Source organism: Neopelma chrysocephalum, unplaced genomic scaffold (genome assembly GCF_003984885.1).
Source record: "Neopelma chrysocephalum unplaced genomic scaffold, ASM398488v2 Primary Assembly neopelma1_71, whole genome shotgun sequence".
Classification (NCBI taxonomy): Eukaryota; Metazoa; Chordata; class Aves; order Passeriformes; family Pipridae; genus Neopelma; species Neopelma chrysocephalum.
The window spans coordinates 3,557,047-3,571,679 of NW_020897731.1; the positions used below are offsets into that span (position 1 = coordinate 3,557,047).

General features: G+C 38.8%; 1 protein-coding gene across 6 annotated transcripts in view; it reads left to right on the forward strand.

Moving 5' to 3' along the window:
* Positions 1-14,633, forward strand: part of CUNH4orf50 (chromosome unknown C4orf50 homolog) — an 88,080-nt gene that overhangs the window by 56,649 nt on the left and 16,798 nt on the right. The window contains exon 17 of one of the 6 annotated variants that reach the window (XM_027686773.1): positions 10,524-10,859. The exons of 4 other annotated variants lie outside the window; for them this stretch is intronic. The gene's annotated coding sequence lies outside the window, so the exon portion shown is untranslated. Of the gene's footprint in view, positions 1-3,248; positions 3,276-10,523; positions 10,860-14,633 lie in introns of those variants that run through there. One more of the 6 variants, XM_027686774.1, reaches the window with a different exon arrangement.

Genomic DNA, 14,633 nt, shown 5'->3' on the forward strand with positions numbered 1-14,633 from the left:
TCCTGAGGATTAAGTTGCACTTTGCTGTGAAAAGCTGAAATTGAGTCCAAATAGTCCAAATTAACTGAATAGACTGAAGATGTAGACACTGACTTAAAAGATAATTTGGGTATCTGCACACCCCCAGTCAGAGGGGAGCTGGCATGAATATGTGCCACTTCATTTATGCAATGAACACTGGGTCAAGTCAGAGGAATTCCTATGGCTTTCTGTAGCACAGGCCCAGGCAGACCAAGCTATTAGCTTCCTGTGAAAGCCTGGAAATGTATCTTTTGTTTGAAAATAGCCTGAGAGTTGCCGGAATGCTAAAGATGTTTAATTATTTAAAGATGCTTAAGCAAGTCAGTTATCTAAATATGCATGTGGGGAGGAGGGGAAGAAGAGTAATGACTGCAGGTTTTGACCTAATATACTTAGCCTGGGCTTTCAATTTTTACATATATATTGCTGTCTCTTGTTGCCTTTCTGCAGTAATTGGTGATTGTGAACCAGAGGATAAACTTGAAACCATATATTAGAAAGCTTTAATAGGACAATTTCTAGTCACTCATTTGAATACCATTTGAATACTGGCTGTGCCAGGGCCTGAGAGGCTTTTATATTGCTTGTCTCCAAGTCTGACAGAAGATTTACTTGTCCTTGAGTCCATATAATCAAATCATGATAAAGTAGATGCTATGAAACATACTTTACTCTTTAATAACCACATTAGACTTCATGACCACCAAAGGCAATTATCTATCCTGTATTAAATAATATAAACATGTGCTTTTCATATCAACTTATTACCTACTTTTGTTTTCCGCTGTGGTTATACCCAGATGAGGAATGTGTAAGTCTGCCATGAGTTCAGCAAGTGCTAACGTAACCCAAGTCTTTGTTGAAAGACATTATTTATTCTATCAATATTTAATGTGGACCAACCACTGACCTGCATAATTTGATAGAGATGGATGAGCTGCTCCCTGAACACCTCTAATGTTCTCATGCTTTCTTTACTTTTTAGAAGTGATGTAAGAAAATAAACATCAACTCTGTGTTCTGGAAAAAAATGTGAAACAACCTATTAGTACTTGGTATTGCACATATATTTTCCTGTCCTTTTTCCTGAAATTCTTTTTTGGCTCATCAGTTTCTTTTAGCTGATTGGATGTTCAAGGGCTCTACTGGCACACCAAGGATGGTTACCAACACACAATATGTGACGTACTTTCTCAGACACACGTTAGCTTCCACTGGATTTGTGGTTCTTCCCCCAGTGAGTCCCTAGCAGACATCAAGTTATTAGTGATAAGCATTGGGATGAGACTAGGTCAGTTTGCTCTTGGTAGCATTACTCCTGCTTAGCCTTCTCCATGCTTTGTTGGCTCTAAACGCTCAGGCAGCTTCTGAGTCTGTTACGGCAGCTCTTTAAGAGCATAATTTGCAGTTATTACTCTAAGTACACCGAGATTAGGTTTATTTCTCTGAACTAGAGTTAACCCTAATATTATTCAAAACAAATTCCATGAAGTCATCATTCATGCTGCTTTGCCTATATGTCCTTTTTTGCAGGTATGTTAATCATCTTGCATTATATGATTCAGTCTGTGATCTAAAAATGCTATTTGACCCTTTCTTTCTCATGTCAATGCCCTGCATCTGTCCTTGGAAATTCAGTAGCATAATTTCCACTGCAGATACTTGTTTCTTTCTCTGTTGACTGTATGTGTGGGTGATAGGAGCATGAGAAAAAAAAGTGGAAATGCCATAAACTATATAGTCATGTGACAGATTATTTTATTTCGTCCCTTTTGTGCCCTCTCCATTTGGTCTCTGCTTTGGGGGTGTCTCCACAACACTGAGCTAGGAGCTGCCATTAAAAATTACAACAGGCAAGATCATTTCTTTTCTATGCCATGTGAAATTCTCACTGATACTAATTGCTGCTTTGCAGGTCCTGTGAAGGGGGTAGGATTCTCTCAAGGGCTGCTAAATACAAGCATTTTTATGTCAAGGGTAATTGTTAAAGTCCAGGATATTATAGTATTCTCTCCCACAGGAAAGAGAGAACTTTTTTTCAATGTGATTAACACTTTCAGTTCCCTGAAAGATTGAGATCACAGACCTGAAGACCTAATAATTTTTAGTATGGAAGAACTGATTTAATTTATAAACAATTTCATGACTTTTAGTGAGCTCTTTATAGCAGGAGTCCAGATGCCAAAATCTAGTGCAGTAAAGCAATGAAGTAATTTGCCAAAAATATGTTTTAGATGTTTCTAAAGGAGATACTGAAGTCTTTAAATGGTAAGGATTTAAGAAGAACTGTATTACACAAAAGTGGTCTGACACTCCTGTGTAACCTAAGTGTTATAGATAAAAAGAAAACTCAATGGTATTTCTCCTCTTTATCTCATTTCATATACCCCATATTACAGAATCACAGAATCACACAGAATCACAGAATATGCTGATTGGGAAGGGAACCTCAAGGATCATCAAGTCCAGCTCCTGACCCTGCACAGGACCATCCCCAAGAGTCACAGCATGTGCCCAAGAGTATCATCCAAATATTTCTTGAACTCTGCCAGATTCGGTGCTGTGACCACTTCCCTGGGGAGCCTGTTCCAGTGCCCAGCATCCCTCTTGCTGATATCCAACCTAAACATCCCCTGACACAACTTCAGGCCATTCCCTTGGGTCCTGTCACTGGTCACCAGACAGAAAAGATTGGTGCCTGTCCCACCTCTTCCCCTCACAAGGAAGTTGTAACTGCAATGAGGTCTTCCCTCAGTCTGCTCTTCTCCAGGCTGAACAGACCAAGTGCCCTCAGCTGCTCCTCATACAGCTTCCCCTCAAGGACCTTCACCATCTTTGTTGCCCTCCTTTGGACACTCTCTAATGGCTTAATATCTTTCTTATATTGTGGCACCCAAAGCTGCCACAATATTCAAGGTGAGGCTGCCCCAATGCAGAGTAGAGCAGGACAATCCCCTCCCTCGACCTGCTGGCAATGCTTTGCCTGATGCCCCCCAGGACATGGTTGGCCCTCCTGGCTGCCAGGGCATTGCTGACTCATGTTCAACTTGCCATTGACCAGGACATCCAGGTCCCTTTCCTGGCACTGCTTTCCAGCCTCTCATTCCCAAGTCTGTATGTACATCCAGAATTGCCCATCCCAGGGGCAGAATCCAACACTTTCCCTTGTTGAACATCCTGTAGTTGGTGATTGCCCAGTTCTCTAATCTGTCAAGGTCTCTCTGCAGTGGGCCCTGCCTTCGAGGGAGTCAACAGCTCCTCCCAGTTTTGTATTATCTGCAAACTTGCTTAGTATCCCTTCCAGTCCTACATCCAAGTCATTTATGAAGATGTTGAAGAGTACAGGGCGTAAGATGGAAAGAAATTGCATATACATACTACATAGCATACAAAGTACTGCAATCTTTGTTGCTGCAATCAAATAAAACTCCTTTCAGGGCAAAGAATCCAGTACTCATTTACTAGCTTGGTGTGGTATTGTATCAGAAAATGTTGCGTAGTGAGCAGTATTGCTAAAAAGACTGTAGGAAACTCGCTCATTTTGCCTTTAATATTTCATCTCTTTCCAGACTTTCTTAGAAAACTCAATCTTTCTGTGTCAATTTCAAATCAGTGTTCAGCCTGCTGGTGTTCCTGGCTTGCTTTCTCAGAAGACAAGTGTCCAGTGCAGTTGCAGGAGGGAAGCCACACGATTTGAAGCTCAATCTTGCTCTAAAAAGCACTGGCCTGTTGCCACCTCTTGTAAGGTAGCAGTTGTGTTCTTCATGGGAAAGTTAATGCCAATGTTTAACCCCAGAACATCTCTGTCCGAGTCCATGTTATTGCTTTTTTGCAAAAGCGTGTTTAATTTAAATACAGATATATTCTAATAAGGAGACATTTTTACGCCAAAGAACCTCTCAAGGGTCAGTAGTATATTAAGGTTATTCAGCAGAAATGCACAAAGTACTTTAGTGCTACTCTTTTTTTTTTTTTAACTCAAGCATCTGTTAGTGATTCCTGACCAGATATCGTGTGTCTGAGTGAACACAGTTTCAGTGTCTCATTAAAGGCAAGTTCCAAGCAACAGCAGATGGAGTTGGAGTTGGGATTCTTAAGGAAAGTGAGAGCCAACAGAGTTTGGTTTCAGTTTTAAGAATTAAACCTCCTGCCCCAGTTAACACTGAGATATTTGGATTTCATACAGATTGATAAGGAGATTACCATAATGGGAAGATAAAGAGCGACCTCAGATCACCTGATTAGCACTGTAGTATGAAAAAATTGTTAGTAAGGGCAAAATGGAAGAGTACTCAGATATGGCAAATTTTGCTTTGAGGATTCAATAAAACTGATATGTAAAGACTTATGGGTTAGAAATACATGGAGCTCAAAGTTTGGAAGCTTGGTTAAGAAAGTTATGATTTCTCTTTCTGAAGAAAGTAAGAGGTGAGAAAAATGCTGGCCTGTGAATGAGGGTCTCTGGTAAAGAGATTTTAGTCAGGTCTTTCTATGCTAATTCTAATGTCTTTAAAAGTCAGTTTCCTGTAGTGAAGGAAGGAAAAGAGTGAGAAGACCAGATCTCCTTACCAAGAATGCTTGGTCTGCAAGGTATGACATTTGAGTTTGACTTTGGGTTTGTCTGGAAGAACCATTACATAGCACTGGCTATGCAGAGATTTCCCCCTAACCTGGGCAGTTCTGTGTTAGACACATCCTAGAACACAAATGGAAATAATAAATGCCTGCTGTTACGTGTGCCTGTATGCACAGGCTGACATCAGTAAGTAATGATAGTTGTTTAAATGTTTTTACTTGTTCAGTTTTTGAAATGCTTTGTAGTGCTTTTGACATGCCAACAAGCCAAGCCTTCATCAGGGAGCTGTGGCAGGTCCCTGCATCTTAAAATAATATATATGATATTGTAACATAGGTACTTAGATCTGAAGGTGGATTTCTTACCTAGATCAGAATGACAAATGTTCAGGCATGAAGGTGCTTGGTAATGTTCCCTTTTTGCTATTGCTCTGTCTCCAGAAAGGAGATCCTCTGATTTATTACTCCAGGACATGCCTCCCACGTGAAGTGTCCCTGCCCAGTATGTGTCATGGGAAGGGCACAGGCTGTGCTGTATATTGCCACAAAAATACAATCAGTCAGCCTGCTGGATTACAAACACAGCACAAATTTACACATTTGAAACAGAGTCTTGTTTAATTTCTGATTTTTTTGTTTTTACGTTTGAAATCAAAAGGGGAAACCATTGATTTAATGCAATTTCAGGAGGCATTAGTCTCGATGACAAATATGAAAAAATAAAAGAATATAATCTTGATTCAGACTAATAAGAAAAGGATGTCTTCCTTGTTTATGCTGTGTGCTAGTCAAGGCAAAATAATTTTACTCATCTAAATGACAAAGCAGGGATTCTTGTGTGTTTATTGCAATGCAGCAGATTCTGCATGTTTGCTGGCTTATTTTTAAATAACACTTGTAAAGCTTAAGTTGAAATTTTTCACACAAAATCTTTAGTCTCTGATTATATTCAATTATATTCAATGGATGAAGATTTAATATTTTTTAAAAATCTTTAATATAGTTTAAGGCCCTTTTTTAACATAGATATCATTTGAACTATGTCAGATAAAATGGAAAACTATCTTGGCAAATATCATACAAGACTTTAGTGAATAGAATAGACAGCTAATGATGAAGGAAACTAGTCGTCTTGGGTAAAGTAAAAAATTCTGTGAGTGGTGGTAGACAATACTTTGTTATTTCATGGTTTTTATAAGAGGTGTTTGACTCACATTGTAACGGGGATAAATTGATCCAGTATTAAGAAGGGTTGTGGAGGGATTTTCCAGAGGTGAAGAACTAGGGTTCTGTGTGCTGTGTTCCCAGATGGGCACTCAAAGTCATGCTTTTGATCCTCTTTTCCCCTTTTGTTTAGAGCTCATCTGGGGTAAGTTGCAGAGTGAGCAATAAGAGAAGAACATAAGTAATGAAGTAACACTTCTCTTGGACTGCATGGGATGGTCTGTCAGCTTTCTTGAGCTTTACACTCAACAAGAGATGGAAAAAATTTTATTCAAGCTTTAGCTAATAAATATATATTTACATTAACTGTACAATGTAGCTTTTGCTTTTAACCATAGTAGATGTGATATCTTTAGATGGAAATGTAACTTTCTTTGTTGAATTTTTCTCCTTAAGTTGTATATTAATTTATGTAGCACCATTTATACAGGGCACAAAATGCTAGTGATTCCCTTCTTCCCAGATTGGACCTCACTGATTTCCTGAAGGAGTAACATGAGAAGTAATGTCTGCAGTGCTAAATTTACAAATTTACAGAGACAGTTGTCTAATTGGTGTAAATCCCTAAATTGCACTCAGATTGAATTTTTTGGCCTGAGTGTTTAGTTTGCACTTTTGAAATTCATCTCCTGTTCATTTTCTCTTTGTTGCACTATAGATAAAATAGTGCAGTAGGCAAAATTAATTTGTTCCAAGTGAATCTAAACTGAAAAATGCTCTCCAGCTGGTGATGGCTTTCAGTCCATCAGATCAGACTTTTACATTTTAACTGTGTTTTAGCTGTTTTTGTAAATCACTAAAGATAACTTCAAACACCTCAGGAGGTCAGGCTCTATGACAACAAAGGTATATTCAGTGCTCTCTACCAAAAGATTTTAAAATTGTCTAAAAAATATATATTTCCTTTCTCCTAAATATGTTTCACAAAAATAGGATATGACTTTAAAAGCGGGTATTTGCTAAAAAACCAAAACCAAAAAAAGTTTGTAATCAGATACTTTTCAGACAGTTGCAAACATATGGTCTTTGTTCTCATGATCATACAATCTTGAAAAAGCTGTTGTAACTTGGAACCAAAAAGTTAACTTGCTGTTAATGGTATATTAAATACTTACTTGTCTGCTCTTAGTAGCAATAAAATAGCTCCTGTTAAAGTCAATAGTAAAATACAGTTCAGTAAGGCATGTCAAAGCTCGAATGAATACACAACTTCCTTCTTCCTTGCAATGCTCTTCATAAAACATTCAAGTTTTGTCCTTTGTACATAAGTAGTGGCTCCTGAGAGAGAGCTTTGTTTCAGCATCAGGAGCACACTACACTGTCTCTGGTAGCAAAACCACTTTAATCTGGAGGTGACAAACAGGAGAGATTAATGGCTTCAATTGGGACACACACAGACAAGTACCACGTGGATTCTTTAACAAAGGCAGAACATGATTGCCTGAGATTTAAGAAATAAAATACTGACTTAGTTCATGAGCTTAAAATACGCATTATTATATAGCTTCAAGTACTTTTAGTATCACCATAGAGATGGGAATACACTACACTGCAATGCCTTATCAGAAAAACTGCTAAAGTGTATGTTTAAGTATAAAATGAAATTTCATGAACTTCAGTATCGAAAGACACTTCACTAGCATTAGAGATAAACTGAGGGGTCAGGAGGCATTTAAACATTGGAGTATTTGTTACATGATTGTTTTTACAAGGAGACGGAGAGGCCGAGTGACTTCCCCAATATTTCCCAAGAAGCCTGGGGAGGAGAAAGGAGCTGAACCCAATTTTCTTGTGCTTTAGACCCCAGGTTAGACTCAAGAGTGACCTACAAAGTCACCCATAAAATGCAGATGGTTGTCAGCATTGCTAATTGTTGATGCAAATCCTGGTAGAATGGAAAAAAATCCAGTCTTTGCACCATTAGGGGCTTTTGCTAGACATCTTTTTAGACAGATATTTTAGATAAGATATTTTAGTCTAGGTTTATCAACAAAAGTGAGTGAAACTTTCAACACAAAAATAAATTACAGAAGTTTTAGACATCCCTTTGATACATCTATGTATATTTTTCCTTGTCTTTGCCTTGTTTTTAGAGATTATTTGACCCTTTTCTGAAAGATAGGAGAGAGGGGCTGGGATTTGAAGGAAGGTTGCAGAAATAATGTTGAAAGATTTTAATTGCTAACCAGTGTGCTGTGTTTTTCTTAAGTCAATTAAAATAAAAGGCTTAACACAGGAGGGTGCAAAGAGGTGAGAAGAACTGATGTATGATCATATTAGCTGGAGAGGTGTAATGTTCATTTTCAAAGGCACAAGGGAGTGCAATGATGATGGGCCAAAAAAACCCCATCTTTCTGTTATTCTGGGAGCATAGGAAGATTTTTCCTTGGTGGTTGATATGAGTGTTGCAAGAAATGCAGTCTAAGACTTTCTGAAGATTAACTTGTGATGTGTGAGACCACAACCAAGAAACACTAAGTACCATTCAGGCCTCTGTGACGGTGTGACATACTCAGCACTTTTAAAAAAGCAGGCCATTTAATTATAGCTGGGAGGCTAGGGAAGGCGAGTTTTAAAAATCTTAGCCAAAAGCCTTAAAATATCAAAGGGAAATAAGTCTAAAAGTTAAAAGTGTGAAGTTAGACATATGGTGCAATAATCTTTGCATTGCTGTCAATTATGCAAGTTGATTGGAATTAAGTAGAACTCTATCAATACTAGCAAAGCAGGTGGATGGACCCAATTTAATTAGCTTCTTTCCTCCACACTCTCAACTGGGTATCTTTGACATAAGTGTTTTTGTTGGAAAATGGCTGTGGACTAATATAATAAAATTTTTCACTGGACTTGTGGGGCCTGTCCTTCCTATACTGTCCACAGATTGCAGTAGGAACAATGAGAAAGAAAAGGCCAAATGCAGAAGATACAAAAGCTCTTTTTTAGCTAAATCACCAACACTAAGAAATCAAAGATAAAAAACCAACAGAGCAATGAAACAAAACAAAACAAAAAGTAACAACCCCAACTGACCATCTGATAGTGCTGTTCAGTCCAAGAATCCCTTAAGCTGTCTGCTTTATGAGACTCCAAGGGCAAAACAGCCTCTGCATTTTGTGTCAAGACTGCAGTGATGGAATACTCTTACAGTGGATTTATTTCATCCCCATCAGTTCTTCCACTGATACTACTGGGGTTTTTATACAGTGTTTGGCTTTGAGACACTCTGTTTTGAAGCTCAATTCCCCTCCTTCCTGAAAATAGAAAAGTAATCCTGCTGCCTTTGGGAGAAGAAGTTGGCTCCAAGAAGAATTATGTTAGGATGACATATAAAAATAAAGAAGGAACTTGCCTGAGAGAGAACAATGAACATTTATTTACTGTCTCATGGAAGCAATATTTTGTGTCGGTGTGGAAGGTCACCATATGACTTATATGCTACCTAAATCTCACTTGAAGGCCCACTGTTTTGTCTCTTTTCCTTGATTACTTAGAATGAGAATTTCTTCCCTGTCCTGGACCTGAAGCAGTTAAAAGCTGGATAGAACTACCCATGCATTTCTGATATATGATCATGTGTGCACACTCAGGCACTTTATGCAGTAGTAGTGGAGGAAGCACAGACTAAAACTATGCTTGATGCCTGACATTGTCGCAGTGGATGAGCCTGTATTTCAATAACCATCCAGCAAAAGAAAAAAAAATTACCTCAGTTCCCCAGTATCTCCCTCCACATCCAACTCCTTCATGTCACCATCCTGGTTGTGTGAGCAACTTTCATCCAGCCTTGGATTCAGGAGCAATATCTTCTCTTGTCTGCTGAAGAGCTATCAAGGAAACATTTAAATTTATGTTGATCTGTTATGAACTTGTGGTAGACTGTTGGCAAGCAAGTCTCTAGTGGAATGGTAGTTAATGACTCTTAAAAAGAACCTGTTAAGTACAGGAAAATAAAAAGGAAATTGAAGAGGTCTCTGCGCTTAATATTGGATAAGCTGGCTAACTTGTTCTGAATTTGTTTATTTTAAATATTGTGGAAATCTAAATAATCTGCAAATCTGGTTAAGAACTTTAGCTTCTACAGGATGCTAATAAATTGGTCAACCATGGTGTAAAATGCACATTAGTTTTTGGACTTTATGTAGTAGTTTAATTGTGTGCTAAACTGAAAACAGAAAATAAACAGCAAGTTTAAATAGTGTTGTCTTAATATATTGTACCACATACTCTAGTTTAGCATTTAGAGATAAATGTATTTGAAAACTGAGAGGAAGTGGGATAAATATAACCACATCAGTAAAGTACATATGAATTTCATAGATTATTAATCTTTAATCTTTAAAGTTTCCTGTTCAAGGCTCTAAATATATTAATCCAGCCATCATCTCTTCTCTGTTATCTTGATCATGCAGGTCACAGATGTTGGTATAGTAACCTTGCATTACCAATGCAAAGATGATGAAGGATCTGGCTATCTAGATAAATAAAATAATTGAGGGGTGCTTGCAACCAGCACCCTGATTAATGTAATGCCTAGATTCATTGAATGAACACTTGGTCCTGTGTGGATTAGGCCCTTGAATTGGGGTGTATGAGAAAGGTTGGCACTCAAAGCTGATTTCTGTGGAACAGGTTACTAATTAGAGACATGCAATTCACTGGGAAAACCCATGCATTGTGGTACATATGATGTTCATTTGTTGCAGTCTTCCATCACACTCCAAACACAGTCTGGTATGGGTCCTGTGTGTAAACCTGCTCTCTGGGATGCATACATTATTTGGATATTTTGAAAACCAAGAAAAGGTGGTTTCTGTGAAGCTGGGGTTAAGTCCATGTTGTTGAATGCGCTTGTTGAAGCACACAGCCCAGTACTAGTGGGGACTAGGCGCTTTGTCTTATGGTAGAAATGATCAGATTACAGAGTGGTACCAGGCATAATTGAATGCTAATGCTGGTCTGTCATGGGGATCTGTCTTGATGATAAAGGAATGAGAAGTTGCAAGTGAGAAGAAGCAAAAAAGTTCTGAATCAGATTTGCCTGTGAGTTGAATATTTCTGATAGTTATTCCAGGGGCTTGAGGCCCAGCTGAAGCTTTGCAGTAATTTGGTCTGTAGAGGACCCACATGAACTCTACAAGGGGAAAAATCCTAACTTGGGTCAGGTTTTTTATAGTAAGGAAGCTTACTGTGGGAGTTGTTTCCTTTTATCAGGCCTCTGAGTTTTTAGAAAGCACTTCCTTCTTGTAGGAAATTCTTTTAGGAAGTTTGAGGCTTTTCCTCTAAGTTGGTTTTAGTTAAATATGGCCACTGTGTTCAAAAGTAATGAAGGAATGCAGGTAAAAGACAGGCAGTAGTGAGTGTAGGCATCATGGAGTAACAATGAAAACTCCATTTCCATTGGAAGCCAAACCTCAAAATACTTCTGCATCCACAGCTTATCTGTGCTACCAATTGAAGTTGCTGGCCAAGCCTGTGAAATACCACTCGAGCCTAAACCAATGAAATAAATAAAGAGTTAAAGTTGTAGTCTCCTGTGAGCCTTCATTCAGCCTTCAGTCCTACAAAGGAAACCTCTTATTGCTTTAGAAGGGTCCCAACTCTTTTCCTTTTTGTCTGGCCCTAAAAAGCCAGATCAGTGTTGCGACTTGCTTTGTTGAGGCTGTCAGCCTGCTCCTGCCAAGGGGCTGCTGCTGTCCTGGCAGCTTTCTGCAGGGGGAACAAGGAAAAGAAAGATTCTGCATCAGCAATTCCACTCATATTGCTTTCCTTGCCTCCTTCCCAGCACAAAGGTGGTTTTGTTTGTTCTCAAGAACCAACTAAAAAGTTTGGCTGTGAAATGAGCTCTCCTCTGGAGAAAGGGGAAGGGGGTAGAAGATGTAGCATACAACTTCAGACACAAACTTGTACCCACTCCCTCCTCCAGGTCACAGACTAGAGATGGCTATTGCTTTAGCTGGTTGTTGTGTTGTTTCATACAACTGCAGGACAGTTCATGAGATAGCAGTTGGTGGTTTGATCTCCTTGACAGAAGTAATTTAGTAAATTGGAATATTCTGTTCTAATTTTGTGATGTATTAGATAGGAGAGAACTTTAAAGAAAAGGTGTTCCTCCATTGTTGGTGGGACACAGGGAATGGTTGGGTATTTGTAATTTGCTCACATTATTATTTGTTTCAATTCAGAATCTTCAGTGTTGTCAAAGGTGGGAGAGAGGAAGAGCACTTCTCAAGATGTTCATTATTTCAGCAGACTGAATAACACTGGACTCATTGAAATAAAAATTCTCCCAGTAGTTCCCACTGGTGTACACACCAGTGTACACTTGTACACTGTATAGTGCGTCAATCTCTGCTGATAAAATAGATTCTGCTCCTGAAAAGCTCTTATCCATGTTGCTCGTTCCTTGTGTAACCAAGGATTTGCAGGATCAGACAAGTATCCTCATTGTTCTTCTTCCTTTCAGAGATGAGGGAGGTTTTTGTGTTTATTAGTCTTATGAAAATGTAGCCATGGACAAAGCACTGCTGAGCACATTTCAAGGTCTGGGCTTCAAGGATAAGCAGATAGAAATGGCCCATATTCCCAAGACAGCTGGGCACAAAAGTCAGATGGGTAACTGAATGGCCAACTCTGTGCTTATATCCCTTGGGCAACGATGGAGGAAGCTTCCACAAAAGACGGTGGTTTACGTATTTTGAAGTGAAGACAGAATGTGTAATGCCTCCATGAGGAATATTAGTGAAGTGAGTTGCCTAGTGTCATTCCTCATGGAGTTGGTGCCCTTTCTCAGGCTCAAGCCTATGGAATTTGCAGGATAATCAGCCACATAGTCCCAAGAGCTTGGTATGTTCAAGCAAAGGTATGGGATACAAAATGTCTGCATACTGGGCTGTGACAATCTCCTTCTAGCTTTTTGGCTAAAAGTGGCTTAGACAACTGACCTTTGAACCTGGTCTCTTATCCTGCAAGTTAAACGCTGGCTTGGGGGTTGAGTGGAGAGAAAGCCCAGTCATTCTCTTCCTTTTCACTGCCTGTGCACAGATGTGAGACATGGAAGAAGCTGTGGTTTGTGGAGGTGTTTCCCATCAGAGGAGCACACCAGTTGGACTGGTTCATCCCAGGGCTGCTGCTGCATCTTCAAAAGGCATCACATAAAACTATTTGTAGTGGAGTGAGGAAGGATGGAAAGAAATAAAGGGTGAACGAACCATTTTATTTAAAAATTTGTTCACACCATTAGTGAAGGTCTAGTTTGCCCTGTGAGCTTGCCAACATCCCCTAATGCACATCACTTAGAATAAAATGACTTCTGGGTGTAAGGAAGATTTGAATTGTCTTTTCTGTATCGCTAAATAATGATTACCTGGGGAGATACGAAATGCAAATTGAAAATGAATGAGGTATAGCTGGTAATATGTTAGATGCATTATCTCCAACATGAGGCCTTCAGTCAAAAGAGAAGGTCATCTGTAATGGTTAAAGAGCACTGCAGTAGCTATTTATATTTTAATTTTTCCTCTTTTTTGGTTTGAATTTTCTCCTCATAAGCAGTGAAACACTTTTCTGAGGAAACGTGTCATGACTTCTTCCTAGATGGCCTAAATGATATCGTTTTGTACAGTTTATTAGATAGAGGTTGCAGAGGATCTGTACTTTGCTGAATGACTGATCTTCACTAGTTTCCTGGAAATGTGTGATTTTTCCCTTTGCATTCTTTTCTGAAAAATCTCACTTTGTACAATTGCCATGTGAACAATTCAGAGTGTGAAAATATTAAGCCTCACTTCTATGTTCCTGAATTGGAATTGAATTTTTTTTCTAGATACATCATTACAACTTACCTTACATTACACTGAGTCAGATAGCAGTGCAGAAGAGGTACTAATTAGTCCCACGAAATATCCCTTGGGCATGTTTCTTAAACTTAAGCTCTCATTTTTCACATTTAGAAAATAGGGCTGGAATTATTGATGCTAAAAGTGTATAATGTAGTGAATCCTAGTCAGTTGGGGCAAGATTTTACTGGACAAATGTGCTGGAGGGAGAGGAGTGTGGCCTGCCTCAAATTACTCTCCAAATATTCCCAATGACAACAATGAAACTGAAAGCAGGTGGAGACTTTTCTCTCCTGAAGTGAAGTGGGAATGGTTGTGGTGGGTCTTCTTGCAAACCTCCTGGTTTTTCTTCCCATGCAGCAAGAGGGAACCTTTGAAGCTTTGTGTCTTCTGGGGCTAGAGCAGTTCTGCACTGCTGAAGTTAGTGGCATGAACCATCCACCAATGAAGTGCATAAGCAACAGTGGAATTGCTATTTAGTTGAACTCTGCTTTTCCAGTAGTTAATTATACTTGTATGTTTTTTCATGTTTAAGCTGTATCGTTACACCTAACAGAATGTTTGTTGTTACCTGCTGTGATTTTGAATAATTCATGATATTAGTATGCGATTTGGGACCATCATAACCCTGGAGCAAACTAAAGGTTGCTTCATTGTTTTTGTGTCTTTGAAGGTGAATGGAAGGCAGGTCCTGGCTTCTATGGTCCTCTATCAGAAAGTCAATTTAGAATCAGCCAATCAAATTAAAGTAGACATAATAAGAATATAGTATCACAGTATATTTGAAATATTTTTATGAAATCACTTGCTAAGATAGAAATAACCTGAGTAAATCGGCCCTGGACCTCTGTAAACAGCAGTGTCTTGTTCTTTCAGTTAATTGTTTCCACAGATGTAGTCAATGACAACGTTGTGTTTATCCTATGGCAGTGTTACTGCAGCTCTCAATTTCATTTGATTTCATTTCCTTTTCTTAAT